The sequence below is a fragment of the Psammomys obesus genome, unplaced genomic scaffold (genome assembly GCF_907164565.1).
Source record: "Psammomys obesus unplaced genomic scaffold, mPsaObe1.curated_primary_1811, whole genome shotgun sequence".
Classification (NCBI taxonomy): Eukaryota; Metazoa; Chordata; class Mammalia; order Rodentia; family Muridae; genus Psammomys; species Psammomys obesus.
Genome location: NW_026596162.1, coordinates 4,804,222 through 4,811,707, shown reverse-complemented (window position 1 = coordinate 4,811,707; position 7,486 = coordinate 4,804,222). Strand labels below are relative to the sequence as shown.

General features: G+C 39.8%; 1 pseudogene; it reads right to left on the bottom strand.

Moving 5' to 3' along the window:
- Positions 1–310: 310 nt before the first annotated feature.
- LOC129667430 (cytochrome b5 type B-like) lies at positions 311–730 on the bottom strand (annotated as a pseudogene).
- Between the last annotated feature and the right edge of the window lie 6,756 nt (positions 731–7,486).

Genomic DNA, 7,486 nt, shown 5'->3' with positions numbered 1-7,486 from the left:
GGCCGTGTCACTTCAACATGGGAACTCTAACTCATTGGCATAAACTCTTGAAATGAAAAGAATGAGTGGAAACCAGTTTGAAGAAACACTGGCAAGGACACAACGTGAGCAGGTGCTTGGGGCTTCATTCCGCGGCTGATGAAGGACTCTGGTCCTACACTGAAAGAAGACAGGTCAACCGTCATGGCTTGGGGCGTGGGGGCAGGGAGAACTGGCAGCATTCAAGGAGGGAGCCCCGCTGAAGCTTCCGGAGCAAGTCTCTGCTTCTCACTCCCAGGAGAAAGCGCACCCACACTTCGATATGGTCTCCTCAGGAGGATTTGCTCTCTGTCATGAAGTGACTATACAAGAAGCCGTGGGGACAATCCAATACGCCCAGCAGCTTTTGCATGTACTGCTTCCAGAAGGATCCTGCTTACCGCCTTTGGGCTTAAGGTGATGGAAATCGCCATTGAAGCACTGCTTTGGCAATACTCTCTCTGGCATCAGGGCTGTGGCCAACATCTTCAAAGCTTTCAGTTGCATCCACACCAGCTTGATCAAGCAGAACTTCTTCCCCACCAGGATGTTCGCTGAGGAAGCATGTAATATTGTAGACTCACCCATGGATCACCATCCACGTCTCCTCAGGGGAGTTTAGCTTGGCCACCTCCTCCAGACGGTAGTAAATGATGGACGTGTCTCAGCCCTTTCCATTTTTGCCTCTGCAGCTGGCTTCTGGGGTCGCCATTGGGTCAAAGTCCTTAGGCACTGCTACCTAGGGTTCCGCTCAACCTTAAAAAGTTATTTTTAATATTATTCTTAATTCTGTGTACTTGGGTAGGGAGCACAGTATATGCATGTAAAAGTTCAAGTACCCACAGAGGCCAGAGGGGTTAAGCACCCCGGAGCTAGAGGTACAGGCTTGTGGACTGCCTGAAAGGAGTGACAGGAACCAAAGCCATGTCCTTTACAAAGTGAGTTTCTGTTCTTAACCACTGAGCCATCTCTAGAACCCCCAAGAAATAACCCAAAATACTAATGTCTATTTAGGCTATTAGAAACATTAATATGTTCCTATATTGATATATATATTTATATATACATGTGTATATATTGAGTAATAAATATATTATATGTGTAATATTTCTTACTATGTATAATACATGTATACATTCATATATGTATATATATATATGTTGAACCAAAGTATGTGTGTTATAAAAGATAAAGCAAAGTAAGTAAAGCACAATACAGATAAAACTAATGGCTTTAAATTATCACAAGATGTGATAAGGGAGAATATAGAAAGCTTTCTGAAACAAAAGTTGGAAAAATAGAAATGTGACTGTATCAAAAGAAAATAACTGAACTCAATATTTTCAGATTTGATTAAATATTCAAAACCCAACTTAAAATAAGACCAATATGAACACTGAAAATAAGGGCACAGAGATTACTGACTGATCAGAAAGAATACCACCGTAACATTGTTTATAACCATGTTACAAATTATTGAAATACCACATTGATTAGAAAACATTGAAGCCGGGCATGTTGGTACACGCCTTCAATCCCAGCACTCAAGAGGTAGAGGCAGGTGGATCACTGTGAGTTCAAGGCCAGCCTGGTCTACAAAGAGAATCCAGGACAGCCAGGGTTCTGTTACACAGAGAAACTCTGTCTAGAAACAAAAAATAAAAATAAAACAACATTGATAGCAGAAACAAGTGGTATGTATTCCTTATGACTTTAAAAGTGATGACTTTGAAAGACAGAAAAGCAAAACCCAACCTAACTGAGAAAAATTATCATAATAAAATCATGTTTTAATATATTGCTTCCAGAAGTAGACAAAATGGCTACATAAAAATTATAATGTTAAAAATATATTAAGCATGTGATACAATACCTCTTATATCTTTAAAATCTTGCAAAACTGGAGTAAAAACTCAACATTTAAAATAATAGTATCAGCAAAGTCATGGCCCCAAAAGAAGAAACAGAAAATAAAATCCAACCTTCAAAATGAACAGTTTAGGAAATTTTTAAACGGTATATTTAAATAACCCACCAAGTGCAAAGAAAATCTCATTTGGAGATTTGAATAAATTTAAAACATGTAAAACCAAATTATGAAAATGACATGTTAAGCAATGGAGCTGGAGATATGACCCAGCAGCTAACAGAGCTCTCTGCTCTTCCGGAGGACCCGAGTTCAGTTCCCAAGTTGGGGGATTCACAACTGCTTGTAAACACAGCTCCTGGGGGTTGGATGCCCTATTCTAGCCTCCACTTGTAAAAACACACGCACACCCCCAACTTCCCCAACACATACACACAAGTAAAAAATTTGTGTTTTTTTTAAGAAAAATCATACTAAAATTACAGAAACAATTAGTTATAAAATATTATATATATTAGAGCAGTGTTAGCTATTTTATGCTTATGTTTATTATTATTGTTATTACTTACTTTTTCAAGAAAGGATTTCTCTCTGTAGCCCTGGCTGTCCCAGAATTCACTCTGTAGACCAGGCTAGTAGGCTTAAACTCAGAGATACACCTCACCTGCCTCTGCGTCCCGAGTTCTGGGATTGAAGGCATGTGCCTCCACTGCCCAGCTTCAATTATTGATACAAGGTTCATATTTTATCTTTCCAAAAGAAATAGCTTAAGGGCGAGGGGTGTAGCTCAGAGATAGAGTCCTCGCTGAAAAGAAATATACCTAAAAAGCAAAAATGCCAAAGTAGGAAGAAAAAACTGGCAACTGTGAGTCTGACTAAGCAAGTGGATATAGTTTCATTTTATTTTCACTTATTCATTTTTATTCTTTGAGACAAGATCTTAAGGCATAGCCCTGGCTGGAATTATATACACCAGGGTGGCCTTGAACTCACAGAGAGATACACCTGTCTCTATCTCCATCCAGCGTGCTGAGATTAAAGGAATGTACCACCATGTCTGGTATTATTGTATTTTTAAGTATCTGGAGAGACACAACTTTTTCACAAAATCTGATCAGTTTCCAGTCACCCAAGACACTTCCTCTGACATACGGAGCAGCGTTCTGAAACTGGGAAATTACATTTGCCAACTTTCCCAACACGTTCTCTAGATACAGCACATGGTCTCAAGAAGAATACCCAGGAGAGAATTCAGACTCCCCCACCCCATCTGTTTAAGAGCAAGGTGGACTCCGCATTGGCATCTGGGCCTGTGTGTGTGCACATGAGTGCTTGTGTGTATCTGAGCACAGATCGAAAGGTACGCTTTAATTAGCCCACTGTAGTAAGTAAAAGAAAGCTTCAAAGAAATATTGAAACGTGCTGGCGGGCAGCCAAAAATATTTACCGGTTAGCCAGGCAAGTGGGGGCCTGCTGCCTTAGTTTTAATAATGGTTTAAAGGCCTTCATTCTCCTTCCCTTAGAGAAGCCTTTACCAGTTCACACATCATTTCTCTTTCCATGAATAAAACGCCAGGCAACCCTCATTCAAGCCCAGGCCTTGCTCCGAATGAGGGGAGCTAAGGAAGTGCAGCTTCAACGGAAGAGTTCCTCTCTCTAATCCGTCACGGTCACGCTACTCACATAGGAAGAAATCTGTAACCCATTAGACATTTTTCCCCTGCATTAATAGACAGAAAAATTAATTATATTTTGTAGCCATTCTTATTATTTGTCCCTACCCCCCCCCCCATTAGGAATGTTTTCAAAGGCTGTGGTCTGGATAGCAGCATATAGAGACAATTAGAGTGGGGTGGGGCAAAGAGCAAAGCTTTTCAGTCCTACACTGCACTACAGTAGGGGAGTTGGGGCTCGGGGGACAAGAGTGCCAAGAGGAAAGGTGGCATGGCCTTTGGCATGCAGGGCACCATGAAGTGATTGGCTGCTGACTGGCCAGCTCCACTAAGTGAACCCCAAGTATCTTGCCATGTGCTAGTGAAGAAACGGGAAGCTGGTGCAGATAGTGTTGTCCAGCACGATTTGCACCCTGCCCTTGACTTGCATTCTCATCAGAAAGAAGAGGCCCATCAACCTTCCTGTCACTCTCCACCGGGATGGACCATCTGAGGATTCAAAGCTTTCAACATTTAGGTCACAGAAATATCCGCACGGTGGCCTGCTTTTCTTCCTAATCATTTAGAATCAAGCAACCACATTTAGATGCAAGAAATCGTTCCCAATAGTGTGCTACCGCTCCCTCTGAGCAGTTTAACCAGTTCACTTCCGGAAAAAAAAAAAAAAAAAAAAAAAAAAAAAAAACACCATGTTTGAGTTTGATGACTTGCTATTTCCAAAGATTGCATAAATTGTAGAATTTCAAAGCTGGAGGCAGCTTCACATTAACATCTAATTAAATTTCTTCCATTTCCAGATGAGGAAACTAGGCCTGAGGAGATTGCCTTAATCCAAGGTAACAAGTAACTAGAGACAGAGTGGGAATTGGACTACAGTCAACTTTCTCTTTATAAAACACTAGCCACAGAAAATCAAGCAAAATGTATTTTTTCATCACTATCTCTATCGTCTCTTTATTTTCCAAATTTGACAGAAATACAATATTCTCTCTGTTGCTGAAATTTGACGTTTTCTGTTTTTTGTTTTATATGCTGCTGTGTTTATGCATGCACTTCTTATACATTTTATTATATCAAGTGGCATATTTACATATGACTCAGTCTCAGAATAAGATAAGACTTCAAAGACAAGGATTTTGCAATGTGACTTGTTACAATATGCAATGGTTAATCTCCATTTTCACCTCAATTGGATTTATGATCAGCTAGGGCATCCAGGCTGTGACATGTCTGTAAGGGCATTTCCAGGGATGCTGAATAGAGGGAGACCCATGCTGGGTGTGGATGGCACCATCCCACATTCTGAGCACCAATGTTCATCTCTCTTCCTAATGATGGACTTGTTGAGACTATGCCCATCTCTGCCACCGTGCCTCCCCACCATGAGGGACTGAATCTTCCCAAACTGTGAGCCAAAACAAGCCTTTGCTTCCTTCTGTTGCTTTGCTCAGGGATGAGCTAAACAACTCATATATTATGTACTTTCAGGGTCTTAATATTGCCTTGGCTCGAACACGCTTTAATATCGTTGTTACAGAATAACTGCCTCTGCTCCACATATGAGGCTATGTTTTCTGTAAAGTAATCATGAGAGTGGTTAATATCTGATTATGATTACTTGAATTAATTACAATGCCATGCGAAAATTAATAGCAGAGAAGTAACAAATAATTCCTTTATACATGTAACTTAATTGCTAAGTCCTTTACAAATTTCACAATATTCCTGTTTCTTAGCAACCTGAGAGGAATAGCATTGACACACTTAATCTTTTACTTCTTAACACATCTTACATAATTTTACTAAAATGCATGTGAAGATAGCGTGTGGATGGAAAGTTATTGTTTTAATGTAATTTACACACACACTGTACACATTTGTTTTTAGCCGATTGTACTTACTTCCTAATTAGAACAAAACCTTTATCTCTCCTTTCTCAGTTCTTGAGGTTCTGGACATCTGAACTGTTTCTTCATAGTGTCCTCCACCCTCCACCATCATTCTCGTCTTCTTGTGGCTATAGCAGACCTTGAGACAAACCTCAACAGGAGATCCTACCACTTAGTCAACAGGGGTCTAGTTACAGGAAATGAGGAATCATCCCACAACACGGAAAGCTTGAGCTTTGCATGGGTCAACTGGAAAAAAGAACAAGGCTTTCTTTTTCTGCTACAAATTAATAAGACAGCTGAGAACATTTCAAAAAGAAGCATTCATTTTACTATCTTCTATGGAAAGCTTGACTCTGGTTAAAAGGAGAGAGAGGAGGGAAGGAGAATGGAAGGGAAAGAGTGAGGAAGGAAGAAAAGAAGAAAAAGAAAGCAGGGAGGGAGGAAAGAAAGAGAAAAAGAAAAAGGCAGAAGAAAGGGAGAAAAGAGGAAGAAAGAAAGGAAGGAAGGAAAGAAAGAAAGAAAGAAAGAAAGAAAGAAAGAAAGAAAGAAAGAAAGAAAGAAAGAAAGAAGGAAGGAAGGAAAGAAAGAAAGAAAGAAAACACAAGCTGGGAGGGAAAAAAGGAGGGAAGAAAGGAGGAAAGAGAGAAAAAGAGAGAGGCAAGGAGGGAAGGAGGAAGAAGGAACAAATGAAAGAAAGAAAGGAAGAAAGAAAAATAAAAAAGAAGGAAAGTAAGAAGGGGAGGCAGGAGGGGAGAGAGAGAGAAGGAGGGAGGGACAGGAAGGGAGAGAAATGAAAATTCCATAGAAGAAAGTAAAGAGATAGTTGCTGCCGCAATAAAGTAATTTACTTCATAATCTGTACTTTAGTATCCAGACATTATAGAACTCAGCATAACTCTTGGCAATTAGTGACAAGTGCCAGCAAGTTCCCCACCACCTGCCTTGATTTGTACTTGTGTTTTCTTCAACCGGTAAAAATTAGTTTTCTCTTGTAGCTAAAATACTGAACAAATATGAAGTACCCTAAGTTTAAATAAGAGAGCTGCAAAGATCCTCAATTTTGCCCTTTGAGCTAAATGGAGGCCGATAGCATTGAAGGTTTAAGCAAGAATAGTCTTACACTTCAATTTCTTACATTTTTGTAAATCTAAGCATTGTGTTTTCCCCATAGCCCTCTGAGAGTACAATCTCTAACACACACACACACACACACACACACACACACACACACACTGATTTCCTAATTTTTCTAATTAGCATAATTGGCTAACAAGAGTAAATAGGGGTATGAGAGGATAGAAAAAAGAAGTTAGGGGGAATAATAATTAACACTAAGAATGTTTGAAAAGGACATATGATAATCTACTACTTCATAAACATATATATGTATGCATATTAATTATATATAAAAGATACATATACACAGAAATAGATCATTCTATAGATAGATGATAGAGTGATAGATTCTAATGATGATAGATGATAGAGAGACAGAGGCAGATAGATTATAGACAATAGATAGATACAGAGATACATAGATTGATACATGAGTTCATATAAGAGTTCAGATAGAGTAACCCAAAAAAGTGGGCAGTGCTCTTCCCTGAACCCAGTACTAGGTTTGAAATGCCTCCCTTTGAATTATTGTTGGTTAGGAGAGTCCCACCCAACCCCCAAACAATAGAGGCTATTATCACTGTTCTTGTTCACCTGCCAGGACTTGATGATTAGACCCTGCTGCTGAATCAATCAATCACAAACATTTGTGTCAGAACATGGAGAAATCAAGTTAGGATCGACCAGGAAGTTTCTTCCCTGCTGGCCAACTTTCATAGGACTTAAAGGGACGTAAGTAAGCTGCTGGGGAGGTGGGGTGGGAATCATCAACAGTCTTACCGAATTGTGACTCCTGTGAACTATAATAATGACCAGCATAGCAAGATATGCCCATAGATGCCCAATGGTGACCCAAAAGTTTTGGGAATAACCAACCACATTCTGCTCGGATTTCAGGGCCTCTCTGCAGGAGGAAGTGC